Raw genomic sequence first — 14,648 nt, 5'->3', positions numbered from 1 at the left:
CGTACATGAAGTGCAAAAAGATAGTGAATTGGCGGAGCTGTCATTTGTACTCAGGTGATTCGTGTGAAAAGATCTCCGATGTGATTATCGCAGCAAGACGGGAATTAAAAGACTTTGAACACGGAATGGTAGTTGGAGCTGGACGCTTTGGAGATTACATTTCGGAAATCGTTAGAGATTTCAATATTACGAGTCCCACAGTGTCAAGAATGTGCCAAGAATTACAGATTTCAGGTATTATCTCTCACCACGGACAACGCAATCGCCGACCGTGCACTAACGACCGAGAACAGCGGCGTTTGCATAGAGTTGTCACTGCTAAATGACAAGCAACACCTCGTGATATAACCGCAGAAAATAATATGGAACGGACGATCAACGTACCTATTAGGACAGTGCTATTAAATTTGGCGTTAATCGTCTGAGGCAGCAGACGACCGACGCGAGTGCCTTTGCTAGTAGCACGACACCGCCTGCAGCGCCCCTCCTGGGCTCGTGACCACATCGGTTGGAGCCTAAACGGGTGGAAAACTGGTGCCTAGTCAGGTGAGTTAAGGTTTCAGTCTTTAGGAGATGATTGTAAGGTTCGAGTATAGCGCAGAACTCGTGAAGCCACGGACCCAAGTTGTTATGAAGGCACTGTACAAGCGGGAGGTGGCTTCGTAATGGTGTGGGCTGTGTTTACATGGAATGGACTTAGTCCTCCGGTCCAACTGAACTAATCATTCACTTGAAACGGCTATATTCGGCTACTGGGAGATCATATGCAGCGATTCAATGACTTCTGCTCCCTAACAACGTGGAATTTGTATGGATGACAATGTGCCATGTCACCGGGTCGTAATTGCTAGCGAGTGCTTTGAAGAACATTCTGGATGATTCGAGCGAATGATTTCGCTACCCACACTTCCCATCATGGATCCAATCGAACATTTATGGGAGATAATCAAGAGGTCAGTTCGAGCTCAAAATTCTGCAATGGAACATATTCACAATTACGGCTGCAGAGGTGGTATAGCTCAGTATTTGTCCAGGGAACTTCCAACTACTTTTTGAGTCCATGACATGACGAGCTGCTACACTACCCCGGACAAAAGGAAGTCCGACTCGGGTATTAGGGAGTATCAGAAAAATGTTCAAATGCGTGTGAATTCCTAAGGGACTAAACTTCTGAAGTCATCGGTCCCTAGACTTACACACTACTTAAACTAACTTAAACCAACTTATGCTAAGAACAACACACACACCCTGCAAGAGGGAGGACTGGAACTTCTGGCAGGAGGGGCCGCGCAGTCCGTGACATTGCGCCTCAAACCACGAGGCCTCACTGCGCAGCTAATAGGTATTCCAAGGCTTTCGTCGCAACAGTGTAAATTAATCAGTTCTTGGTAGTGTCTTGAAACAGAGCAAATTACATTTTTGTAGCGGAAACATTGGAAATTCACGTGACACACTCCACCGAAGCTGAACCAGCAATCTCGACAAGCGCACTCGGCATTCTCAGGGGCAGGGCATGGTGGGGGGAATAGGTAGACAGCGTCCAAAAATGATTCAAAAAGGCTCCATGCACTATGGGACTTAACATCTGAGGTCATCAGTCCCCTAGAACTTAGGACTACTTAAACCTAACTAACCTAAAGACATCACACACATCCACGTTTGAGGCAGGATTCGAACCTGCGATCGTAGCGGTCGCGCGGTTCCAGACTGAAGCGCTTAGAACCGCACGGCCACAGCGACCGACACAGCGTTACTACCGTACTGTTACAGACTGTTGATTTTAATAAATACTAAGCGTTTACATATATACATACATACATACATTAAACTTTGTTCTATAGATAATGAATACGACATTTAGTAATGATTTGGAACGTGTCAGTTTAACATAAGTTTTCTTTACACAAAATAATTAATTAATTTTTTTTCTTTTTGACAGTTACTACTTCATATTGTGAGGGTACTGGTATTTAGTAGCTGTAAGTGGCGCAGAGAGTCGCAAGCTGAGGCAGTTGTTGAGAGGCTGTGGAAGGTGTAGGCTGTGTGAGCCAAAGACGGTTGCGTAGCGAAGGATTCATCTCAATGTTTAATAGTAGTGGCACACAATTTGAATAATAGTGTTTTTTTGGTTTGTGCAGTGTGATAAAGGCAATAAATTAATGCGTGTGCACCAGTTAGTACCACACCATTGCATTTAACAATGAACGATATCTTGATATACACGGCCAACTACAACAAGAGGATTGTAACATAAAACCATTAATTAACCCATATAATCTCCAAGGAGACGGGGGCTTATAATATCTAAGTATTCATCTATTGAGTAGAACGAGTTGTCATTCAGAAATTCTTTTAAATTACTTTTAAATGTTGGTTGGCTATCTGTCAGACATTTAATATCATTTGGCAAATGACCAAAGAAATTTGTGTCATTCACCCCTTTATGTGCCAAAGTGAGATTTAATCCAGAATAGTGAATATCATCCTTTCTTCTAGTGTTTTAGCTATATACATCGCTGTTATTGGGATGGGTTATTAATGACAAATTTCATAAGTGAATATATGTATTGCGAAGGTACTGTGAATATCCCGAGTTCCTTAAATGTCTGTAAGGTGATGTGATGTGGGCTCCAGCTATTATTCTGATTAAACGCTTTTGTGCAATGAATATTTTCTCTCTTAATGACGAATTGCCACAAAATATGATGCCATATGAAAGCAATGAATGAAAATAAGTATAGTAGACTAATTTACTGACATGATTATCACTAAAATTTGCAGTAACCCTAATAGCATAAGTAGCTGAACCTAACCGTTCAGCTGATCATCGATGAGTTTCTTCCAATTCAATTTCTCATCAATGCACACACCCAGATATTTTGAGTATTCTACCTTAGCAACAGACTTCCGTTTGTTGGTGTTATCAGTAAACGGCAAAAAAAAGAGCAAATAATGTTACTAACTATTGCCCATACATAGAACTGGTCACACAGAAGACGTAGTGCTATCCGTCCCTTCACCCTTGCCTAAAATGATTCCATCGTTGTACCGGTGATCGGACATTAGGCGGACTGGTTAGTCGGTCGACCGACGCTTAAGTTACCCTTAGCGTAGGTTGCCATCCTGGTACGTGAGTACAACTCTTGGCTCCCTGTCTCACCGCTTACACCTTTGTAGTCAGCTTCCTCAGGTCGATCCAGGGATCACTCCGTCTTATTTGGACAAGGTGTCGTAATTGTTTAAAATTTACCCTAATGTTTTAACATGTTTTCGCCTTCCCCACTTGTAATTCCGGCCTTCAGCTGTTAATTGTTCGTAACACTGCTTGTGGCCTTCAGCCGACATTAACTTGCAATTCTTCTAACAAGGCATTCAGTGTAGTGAGGTCTTTTAAAATGTTTGAGAGTTTTTTTTAATAAAGTGTATGTGTTTTCTGTGCAATCAACGGAAACTGATTAGGCCCGGTCCACATCTTTCCAGCTTTCCCTAAGTCCCACGTTCCAAGTCGTTATTAGGCAGTTTATTTATTTTAATGGAGAAGTCACAGTATCCTCCTCCTATAGTTTCACAAGTCACGTTGGGCCTCGCTAGTTTCACGATTATCGTTCCTAGATAAGGCACAGTGTGTCATCTCTTAACGACATTATCTCTCAAATAACACGTCTGAAAAGAGACAAAAAGTAAAATTAAATAGGAAACCCTTTCCTTATGATCCACCTGAATGTTCCCGTGTGGGCTCTAATGGATCTTACTTTAGCACGGTGGTCATTCTTCCCAATGTATGTGAGGGTCAATTCAATATTTTCACAAGCGGAGGAAAAAATTTGGCGGCAGAAATTTCGTGAAAAGGCATCGCTTATAATTTTCGTGACAGATCTTCTTATACGCACTGGATAACTTGGTTAGTATGCGAGACCAATGCGAGAGCACATGCTTACTCTTACCTCACATCGCGGATAGAATTAAAGTTCAAGTCAGTTTTCATATCGTACAATGCTGTACGACTGTTTTCGAGTTCAGTATTGTCTGAAACTGAGATCTCATTTATGCTGTGGCAGTATCGACATTCATACAAAAACTCATACCATATTATTACTATTATATTCAACATTTATTTATTCATTGTTAAAGAGATAATAGTCTTAAAGCGACAAGGCAGGACTCAATACTTCTCTCTCTTTCAATGAGCTAATTATCTGTATTTTTCTTCCTGTCAGGGACCTCTTTTTCCTTGACTTATATCTAGTTTCTTTTTTTTTCACTTGATGTTCACCATACTAGTTTCGGACTAACATATAAGTATCGTTAACCCGATCAGCTCATTCCAAGTAGCCTTTATCATACGTACTGCCAGTAACCGCTTTGTCATATATGTCTCTTCGATTCCTACATTTTCTCATTCCTTACTTCGGTGGATACTGATTTGTCTTAGAAATTCTATGCATCTCTTTGTAAGTCTTCCTAAACTTGTTGATGGTATAGTTCATATGGGAAGTCCCATTACATTATCTATTCTATATTCTGGTATTCATGGTCTTCACCAGCTTAGGACACAGTGTGTAGGCTCACAGTGTGTCTTACGTTCCCTATATGATTGTCAAATGGAGGATGCAGAGTGATGCGTCTCTGCATCTATCTGTGTTCTGGCTGTAATGGGTATTGCCTTTACAGCTGAAATCCAGCTTGATTGTGCTAGCATTCATGTGCTAAGATTATTCGAAATCATGACTTTTCCCGATCGTCTGGAGAAAATGTGTCGTATTTCCTCTTTCTTCTCCTCCCTTATATGTAGTCTTATTCTCTCGTCCACCTTCACGTGCAGGCTAATCTCAGGAATTGCTGAAGGGATTTTTTCTGTTTTGACTAATAGAAACAATGAATCACGAGGAAGGTGTTTCAATATAATTTATTAATTTTTCTTACAAACTGTCTGAATTGAGATGAATTCAGGTTAAGATGTGAAAAAGACACCACTGCTAACTTGCGAGCAGCCGCCGTAACTCAGAGAAGAACAGTGACGTGAGAGAGCAGAGAAGCGTGATCCTATTCACATCTCACGTGATGTGCGTACACATGTTCAGGCTAATCTCTTGTTCTAGTGTGGGAAACTGCCCATAAAAGTGGAAGAATCAGCGATGATCAATGGCATGAGAATGCAGAAGGCAATGGAAACCACTGCATTAAAGACACATAATGTGTTTCTACATGTAGCCTGTAACTGAAAAAGAGTCATGATGATCTCTCCATGGCAAAAGATTCCGGAATAGTCCCCCATTTCGATCTCGGGGAGGGACTGCCAAGGGTGAGGTGACCATGAGAAGAAGACTGAATAATAAACGAAAGGATAATGTTCTACGAGTCGGGGCGTGGAATGTCAGAAGCTTTAATGTGGAAGGGAGACTAGAAAATCTGAAAGCGGAAATGCAGAATCTCAATCTAGATGTAGCAGGGGTAAATGAAGTGAAATGGCGAGAAGACAAGGATTTCTGGTCAGATGAGCATCGAGTAATATCGACAGCAGTAGAGAATGATATAAAGGGAGTAGGAATACAAAGGTAGGGCCAAGAGTGTGTTAAAGCGAAAGGTTCAGCAATAGGTTTCTTCCAGTTAGAATTGACAGCAAACCACCACCAACCACGATAGTTCAATTTAATTTCATCCGCATTTGGCATCTTCAGACGTGACTGTATTCAACACTTTTCGTGTTTTATTCAGTATATGATGCATTTCGGACCCTGTGGGTCCATCATCGGGTGTAATTCGTCTTAATAGATGCTTTATTTTTTCTCTTGAGTGAGGTGAAATGCATATTCCTGTCACAAAAAGGTTTCTTGTTAGATTACGAATTTCGTAATTCAACTCGGGGAAATATGTGCAAAATATTGTTGACGTCGCAAGCTGAAGATGAAGAGATAGGGAAAGTATATGAAAATATTGAAAGGGTAACACAGTCTATTAAGGGATATGAAAATCTAATAGTCATGGGCGGAATGGAGTTGTATGGAAAGCAGTAGAAAGAAAGCTTACAGGAGAATATGCGCTTGGGGCAAGCAGTGAGAGACGAGAAAGACTAATTGTGTTCTGTAATAAATTTCAGCTAGTAGTAGCTAACAGAAAATCACAAGGTGAGGAAAACACCGAGTCATACGGGACGATTTCAGTTAGATTATATCATGCTCAGACAGAGATTCCGAATTCCGATATTGGACTGTAGGGCGTACCCAGGAGCAGATATAGACTCAGATCACGATGTAGTAGTGATGAAGAGAAGTTGAAGCTTAAGAATTTAGTCAGGAAGAATCAATACGCAAAGAAGTGGGAGACAGAAACACTAACGAATGAGGAGATACGCTTAAGGTTTTCTAAGGCTGTAGATACGGCAATAATGAATAGCTCAGTAGGCAGAAAATTTGAAGAGGAATGGACATCTCTAAAAAGGACAATCGCAGAAGATGGAAAGAAAAATGTAGATATAAAGAGGGTAACTGCCAAGAGTATATGGGTAACAGAAGAAATACTTAAGTTTTTGTATGAAAGAAGGGTGTAAAAAATTTTCAGGGAAATTCAGGAATACAGAAATACAAATAGCTGAGGAACAAAATAGAAAGGAAGAACAGGCAAGCTAAGACGAGACGGCTGCATGAAAAATGTGAAGAAATCAAAAAAGAAATTAAGACTGTCGGAAGCACTGACTCAGCATACAAGAAAGTGAAAAAAACTTTCGGTGACATTAAACACAAGAGTGGTAACATCAAGAGGGCAGCAGGAATTTCACTGTTAAGTGGAGAGGTGAGAGAGAAAACCTGGAAAGAGTACCCTGAAGGCGTCTATGAGAGGCAAGACTTTTCTGATGTGATGGAAGAAGAAACAGGATACGATTTAGAAGAGAAAGGCATCCAGTGTTAGAATTAGACTTTAAGAGAGCTCTGGAAATCAAATAAGGCAGGAGGGATAGATAACATTCCATCATGTAAAGGCACCAGAGAGCCAACTCTGGTAGACAATGCAAACAAGCAAACAAGATTGAAGAAACATCAAGACACGTTCATAGAATTTCACGACCTGGAAAAAGCGCTCGACAATGTAAAATGGTCCAAGATGTTCAAAATTCAGGGAAAAATAGGAGTAAGCTATAGGAGAGGCGGGTAACGTACACTATGTACGTGATCCAATAGGGAATAATATGCGTGATCGACCGAGAACGAAGGCCTGGATTTAAAACGGTGTAAGACAGGGATGTAGTCTCCCCCCCCCCCCCCCTTTCTGTTCAATCTATACATCGAAGAAGCAATGATGAAAATGAAAGAAAGTTTCAGGAGTGGATTTAACATTCGAGTTGAAAGGATATCACTGATAAGATTCACTGATAATACTGCTGTCCTCAATGAAATGGGAGAAGAATTACACGCTTTGCTGAATGGAACGAACAGTCTAATTTGTAGAGAATACGGATTGAGAGTAAACTGAAGGAAGACGAAAGTAATGAGAAGTAGTAGAAACGAGAACAGCGAAAATTTAACATCAGGATTAATGGTCACGAAGTAGATGAATTTAAGGAATTCTTCCACCAAGACACCAAAATAGCCAATGACGGATGGCGTAAGAAGGATATCAAAAGCAGACTACCACTTCCCAACGGGTATCCTTGGGCGAAACGAGTCTACTAGTATCAAACTAAGGCCATAATTTGAGGAAGAAATTTCTAAGAATCTATGTTTGAAGAACAGCATTGTATGGTAGTGAAACATGGACTGCGGGAAAACCGGAGCAGAAGAGAATAGAACCATCTGAGATGTGGAAAACAAACAAATGTTGTAAATTAGGTGGACTGATAAGGTAAGGAATGAGGAGGTTCTGCGCAGAATCGGAGAGGAAAGGAATCGGTGGAAAACACTGACAAGGAGAAGGGATAGGATGATAAGACATTTGTTAAGACATCAGGGAATTACTTCCATGGTACTAGAGGGAGCTGTAGAGGGCAAAAACTGTAGAGGAAGACAGAGATTGGAATATATCCAGTAAATAATTGAGGACGTAGGTCGGCACAGGAGTGGAATTCGTGGCTCGTGGCGGGCCCCAGCAAACCAATCAGAAACCTGATGACTGAAAAAAAAAGAAGTAAAGTCTTGTGTGATAAAGTTCCTTTTACTAAACTGAACCTTGTAATGCAAATGGAGCACATTCCCATTTTATTTAAGGGGACACACATCACGTCTGAACTTTAGAATATTCACGTATGCCACTCTTTGATGGACTTGAACGTGGTCTGGACATACTGTAATTCATTATGTTTGTACGGTCTAGTGCGATTAATATTTTGATTAAAGAATTGGTCTTATTTTCTTGACAAATATTATGTATACTATGTTGTCGCTCCCTTCACCAATTATCCTGTCCACTGACCAGTCACTAGGTATTCACCAGGATGGCAACGTTACAGGATCTGGGATGAGAAATCTGGCACTGACGGCAGTGGCAGCGCAGCAGAGGCTCTGGATTAAGCTCCTTATTGAACAAACTCATGAGCATTCAGCGCCTGGCCTATGAGGTCCAATCAGATTGGACCAGCCTTTCATCGTCAATGCGCTGGCCAAAGTACAACCCTCACCACCAGAATAATGTCGTTCTTGCTTCCTGCTACATGGCCGGTGACCCCTGCTGACACTTCGATCGCCATCTGGTGGTCAAGTGAGCCTTTGTAGCTCTCATGAGGAATGCTGCTGTCAGATGAATTTAATGATTAAGTTGATGATGTCACAATGGGTAACCCATTAAGTCCTGCGATCGCTAATTTTTATATGAAACATTTCGTACAATATCCTGTAGAAAATGCAAATAAGGTATTATGTAGATGTTATAGGTTGGATCCCAAAATCCATTTTACCATGTGGGTGGAAAAAGACAATCCAATATCCGTCTTGGATGTTTTAGTTATGAGGCAGCCTGATGGACGTTACAAACTTCAGGTTGTTTGGAAAGTCTCTCTCTCTCTCTCTCTAACACACACACACACACACACACACACACATATATATATATATGTATATATATATATATATATATATAGGCGCATAGCTATTTGCATAAGAACTCCAACCATCACCCGTAACGGAAGACTGATGCCATTAAAACTCTTTCTGACAGAGTGAGAAGAATTTGGACGCTGCATCAAAATATCTGCAGACGTCTTTCGAGAAGAATTGTTGTTCAGGCAAAAAAGTAAATGGGGTTCTCCGTCTTAATAATAATAGGAAAAAGGACAGTGACAAAACACAGAAGTAAGAGCTTAATGGCTTTTCCTTTCGTCAAAGAAAGTAATTTATCAGGTGCGCAAGATTTTACAGAAACATGAAATCAAGGAAATATGTCAAGCACACCGATCCGTAGAGTGCAAACGCCCTCCTGTGTCAAGAAATACAGTATATAAGGTGTGGTGTTCTTGTGGAAAGGTCTACATTGGAACTACCAAGAGAAGTGTGAATGCAAGTCTGAAACAACGTAAATGTCTTTGCCGACAAGGGAAAAGAGAATTAACAGCTGTGATAGAGCATCCTCTTCAGTCAGCAATTCATGAAGTTTGACGAAATCAAAATTGTATCTACTATGACGAACTATTATCCACGACTCCATAGAGAAGATATACAAATTTTAAATGAAAAGATGAATCCATGAAAGTCAACGATATATGCACAATGGCTCTGCAGAATCGATACATGAGTAACAAGGAGGCAACTGATGTTAAATTTTGTCTCTCAGAAATATTGGCTGTGCTGATCACGTGTAAACTCAACCACATCCACTTTACACAGTATTTATGACGCTCTCCGACGTCCGACTCATCAGTCGGTAAGTAACTTCAGGAGCACCTCCGAAGATATCCAGTGCACTTCTGGACGAAACGTGAGGAACCGAAAAATTTCTTGGACCGCAGCTGTACAGACTGAAAGACTCATCACCAACTGCGTTTATACTCTTAATACTGTTGAAGAAAATTCCCATTTTATTTAATGTGACACATATTGCATCTGAATAATCATATATGGTACTCTATGATGGACTTGAACGTCGATGATCTGGACCTGTTGTAGTTTACTGCTTCCATGGGGCCGGGTCACTAATGTCTTGATATAAGAAACTCTTTATGGTTTAATAAACATTGTTTATACTATGTTGTCGCTAATTATGGGACAGTGCCTCACCCTCTACTCTGTGCCACATAAACGGTAGAGGAGTGTGGGTAGAGTGAGTGCTGGAGTTCTGATACTGTGCAAGGTACAAGGTACAAAAATATGTTATATACCGTGTGGTTTGGTTTCGCATTTCAGGTAAACTGAAAGGAAGACGTCCATGGATCTGTGGCGGATAATGGGAACATCTCACTAAACCAGGGCTCCAGTATGAGTACAGTATAAGAGGTTCGGCTACCGACAGTAACATTAGCAAGTTATGCTATACGTTGAGGGGGTATTTGACTAGAGCCTCACGACGAAGGACACAATTTGGGAGGTAAGAGACGCCTGTCCACTGTACTATACCTGTGTGCAGGCCAATGTTGATTTGTTCCTGGATCCTCCTTTCGAGCGTTTCAGGTTTTGAGTTTGCAAACACAACTGGATTATGTGGCAAATTGTGTAAGGGACCTCAGGGTGACGGAACACGGACAGAAATATAAGGAATTTGTAGAACAACTAATCGAGAAGTTTCGTGAACTGGAAGTGGAGGTTACTTTTGTTGCAGTCGCAGATAGTGGGGAGAAGGAAGAGGGGATTGGTCAGGGATAGGACATGGGCAGAGTCCTGGTTCAAAAGTGCCACAACGTCAAGACTAGCCAGCGCTCACATTTACCGTTTGTTGCAGCCTCGATTAATCGGTATCGGCCTTGTTAGGCTCTGGAAGTATCATTTCCCTCATGTACTATCATTGTTAAAAGAGAGCTAGGAACTATTTAATAAATACATTAACACACAATGCGATGTGATAAAGGGGGTCATCAACTTGTCCGTTAATTCCAGAGGAGAATTGGAGTTGCAAAAAAAAGCTGCCACATTCTGGGTGACAAACTGTAGTGTTTCCACTGGCTTGTAGTAAGTTATTTAGATTAATTGCTCCTGTCATTAAGTGCAGCAAATCCTTGTTCGATTACTGGTCTCGGTTACTACACATTACTTGTCTAGCAGATTTCGTTACGAATTAACTACGTGCTTCTTTTGTCATGTCCAAGGGCATGCTGAAATTTTGACCGAAGATATTGAACACATCAGGACAATAGTGACGGCCTTGTTTCCCTGTCTGCGAAGCTGAAACTGTGAATAACGTCCTGTTGGGGATGAGTCGGGAGGACTCATCTCATATTTTATTTACAAGTAAACCTCTGAATTCTCGGAAATTGGCTAACTCGTTTCGAATGCAGAGGACGTACGTTTTTTTGACAAGAAGCTAGGGCTACTGTCAAATAGTCGTGATGTGTGAAGTAATAGGAAGGTAAGGTCAAAAGAAAAAGAATGACACAGGTCGAAAGACCGGATAACCTATTTCCGGTGTAATATAGGCGAGCAAGTTGTGTGGAAGTGTCCAGCACCGAAGGAGAAAGCGGGATGTACTTGGCAGCGAACCAGTGCAAGCTGCCTTAGCAACCTATGAGCTTTAGTTAAGAAGTGTCACAAGGTTAAGAGTAGGCAGTGCTCACATTTACCGTTTGTCGCAGCAACGATTAATCACTAACCGGTATCGGCCTTGTTAGGCTCTGAAATTACCATTTCGCTGATTGACTGTCATTGGTAGAACCGGTTGTCGAGACTCTGCTGGATCCCTAATCTTAAGGAATCATTCCCTGAATGCAGAGCAGTAGATGGCAGCCCACTGACGGTGCTAGGTGAAGTAAAGTTGTATCTTGGATGTGAGGAATTATCTTGGTCTATAATGTTTACTCTATTCAAGGGTGTGTACGCTGGAGCACTTACAAGGTGTTAATTCTTCCAGAAAACGGGTGTTTGCTGAATTACGTTGACCATGTGGTACATTTTAAATATAAGCCTCATCAAAAGTTTCTGCTGTGGGAAAGAAAGTGTTTTAGCGGAGTGTGTGCAGTCAAGAGGATGGAGTATGAGTTTAATGTCCCTCACCTGGACGGCAGCAGGCGCAGGCAGTGCTCGACGTGCTAACGGACAAACTTACTGATCATATGCCCGGCAAGCAGTCACCCTACACTTTGTCACCATCCACGATGAAAGAGATGTACATAATCATTGATCAGATATAAGCTAATGTGGCGCTAAGGTCTTAGGTTTCACTGTACGCCTATTCTTTACTTCTGGTTCTCAAGATGGTTCATAATGCTACAGCCCATTGGTAGCCCTCCGTATCAGAAGGCTGTCCAGGAATCGGATCCTGATTGTTGTTTGACCTTGTTGTTTTGAGCGCGGTATTACCACTAGATTTTCGTGGTTTACCTCGTTTCCTGGAGCATTACTCGACCTCAATCGAGCTTACCAACAAGTTCCATTTATGGAGGAATCAATGCCCCTGCCCGCATTTTGCGCAGACTGGAATCCTTCTGAATACAACCATGTGCCTTTTGTTTTGGCGGTGGATGTGGCAGTTCTATCCCGTCCTTTAGATTCAGTGAACAGCGTTTAGAGCACATTGAATATGTACTGCAACGCTCGCGTGTGGTAGATTTACTGTAATACCGTTAAAAGAGAATTTGACGTGGGATGAGATTTGCTTTTTGGGACTCTCAGTACAAGATTAGAGAGTGAAGTTCGATCATGAGCACACTAAGGCGATTCATGCCTTACTGCCTATCCCCAACATTGTTAAAATTTCCGCGCCACTCAGCCTCCTGAAAGGAAACGTTCCAGTGGGGAGATACTCGGCAGGCTTCGTTTGAGACCTTGAAGACTACATGAACCAGCACATCTGTGCTGGGAGTCCCTGATTACAACAATAAATAAATAAAAATTGTGTTGCTGACCAGTAAATTCAGTGATAGGTGTGTGTTGTTCTAAGTTACTGATATTGGATGAAGGACTATTGCCTTAGCGTAAAGGCTTTACCAGTGGATAATGGGAGGTACTGGACACGTGAATTAGAAGATTTATTCTTTCTCCCCAGAATGAAAAGTCTTAAATTCTACCTGCAACTTAAATCGCTCTAGCTAGAGACTGGTAATCAAGCCCTGGTGTGGATGCCGGCAAGACCCAGGAAGAGCAGTAAGATCACTAGTTGAGTGATTCGAATCTCGGCCTTCTGGTCGAGTGCGCCACATATAGGACACCGAAAACCGAAGGTGAGAGAGAAGAACACTAGACATGGTACACCCTTAATTAGTTGAGGAGTGTGAGGAATGTATAAGCCCATTCACTTACACCCTGTTTGGGCAGCTTAACTAAGATCGGCAGGACGTTCTATGAACATGATATTCGTAGATTATCTGAATAATCGCTATATGTGAAGTTAGTGTTCACCAGATCACAGACAAATACAATGATGCTCAACCACTTGCACCAGATATTTTCAATTTGTCGGACAGCGAAGGTCCTGGTGAACGAGAACGTGACAGCCTTCTTATCATATGATTTCAGGTGAGTGCCATTACGGACCTGACTGTTACCTCATCCCGTACTCAACTTTCTTACGTGGGTGGGGTGAACCGTAACCTAAAGGTGGTCCTGATTACATTCCTTGCAGAGTTGCAAGGGCAGTGGGATCGGTCCACACCATGGTTGAATTTTGCATGCAACACGCCATGCATGAGGCTCATAAAACCATACCACGCAGACTCAAGTTCACCTTCTCAGTTCATTCCTCTCCTTCGAATCTGCGGTCCATCAACGAATTGCTGGTGGAGATGAGCGACCTGGAGATGACGATGAAAAACTGGGAGGCAGGCCGTCCCAACAATTTCCGTCTTTCACGGTGGACACAGACCGGGATGTTCAGTTCGGAGAAGCATTCTGTCGCGCTGAAGGTGGCCAATGTGCTTTGCCTTAATAAATGTTCGTGAGAAAGCAAGGGGACGCAGAGGACAGCCTGTACAACGCTGACCAATTTTGTAACGCTGTATAAGGTCGTGAGGGTCAGTTCACCTACCGGATACATGATTCAGGGTCAAGCTATGCTTATCAGCAGGTGCATATTAGCCACCTTCAATTAGGCGGTGAACATGATGGTGACGGGTTCTCAGATGTCTTTGCTAAACCCCTCTCCTCCGTTCCAACTTAAGGTGGAAGGATCTATATGCAAGTAGTGCTCATTAACGAAGATGATTCAAATATTATTTCTGCAGTATTTCGTGTATACGTTTGACTTCCGTTCTTGACTATCACTTTAGCGTGGTTGTGGTGGTGTCTAGATTTGGAAGTGTCAGGTGAGGTTTACTTAATGTTGCCTGAGAGCGCACGAGTCATTGTTCAGACGCAACTACAGTGACTGTAAATTCTCGCAGGACTGTATCCACTGACTTCAATACTTCACTGCTGAGGTGACTGTATTCTGTTACTTATATTTTACTTAGTTACCGCAATATGCTCTGTACTCCAGTTTACGTGCGGATGCTCACTCGTAAGTTGACAGCAGTCATCTGAGGCCAGGCGACGGTTGATGCTTGGCACAGTCATCGCTGGCACCATTCTGTTTTATGTAGCGGC

Source organism: Schistocerca gregaria, chromosome 7, assembly GCF_023897955.1.
Source record: "Schistocerca gregaria isolate iqSchGreg1 chromosome 7, iqSchGreg1.2, whole genome shotgun sequence".
Classification (NCBI taxonomy): domain Eukaryota; kingdom Metazoa; phylum Arthropoda; class Insecta; order Orthoptera; family Acrididae; genus Schistocerca; species Schistocerca gregaria.
This window is presented reverse-complemented; position numbering follows the sequence as displayed.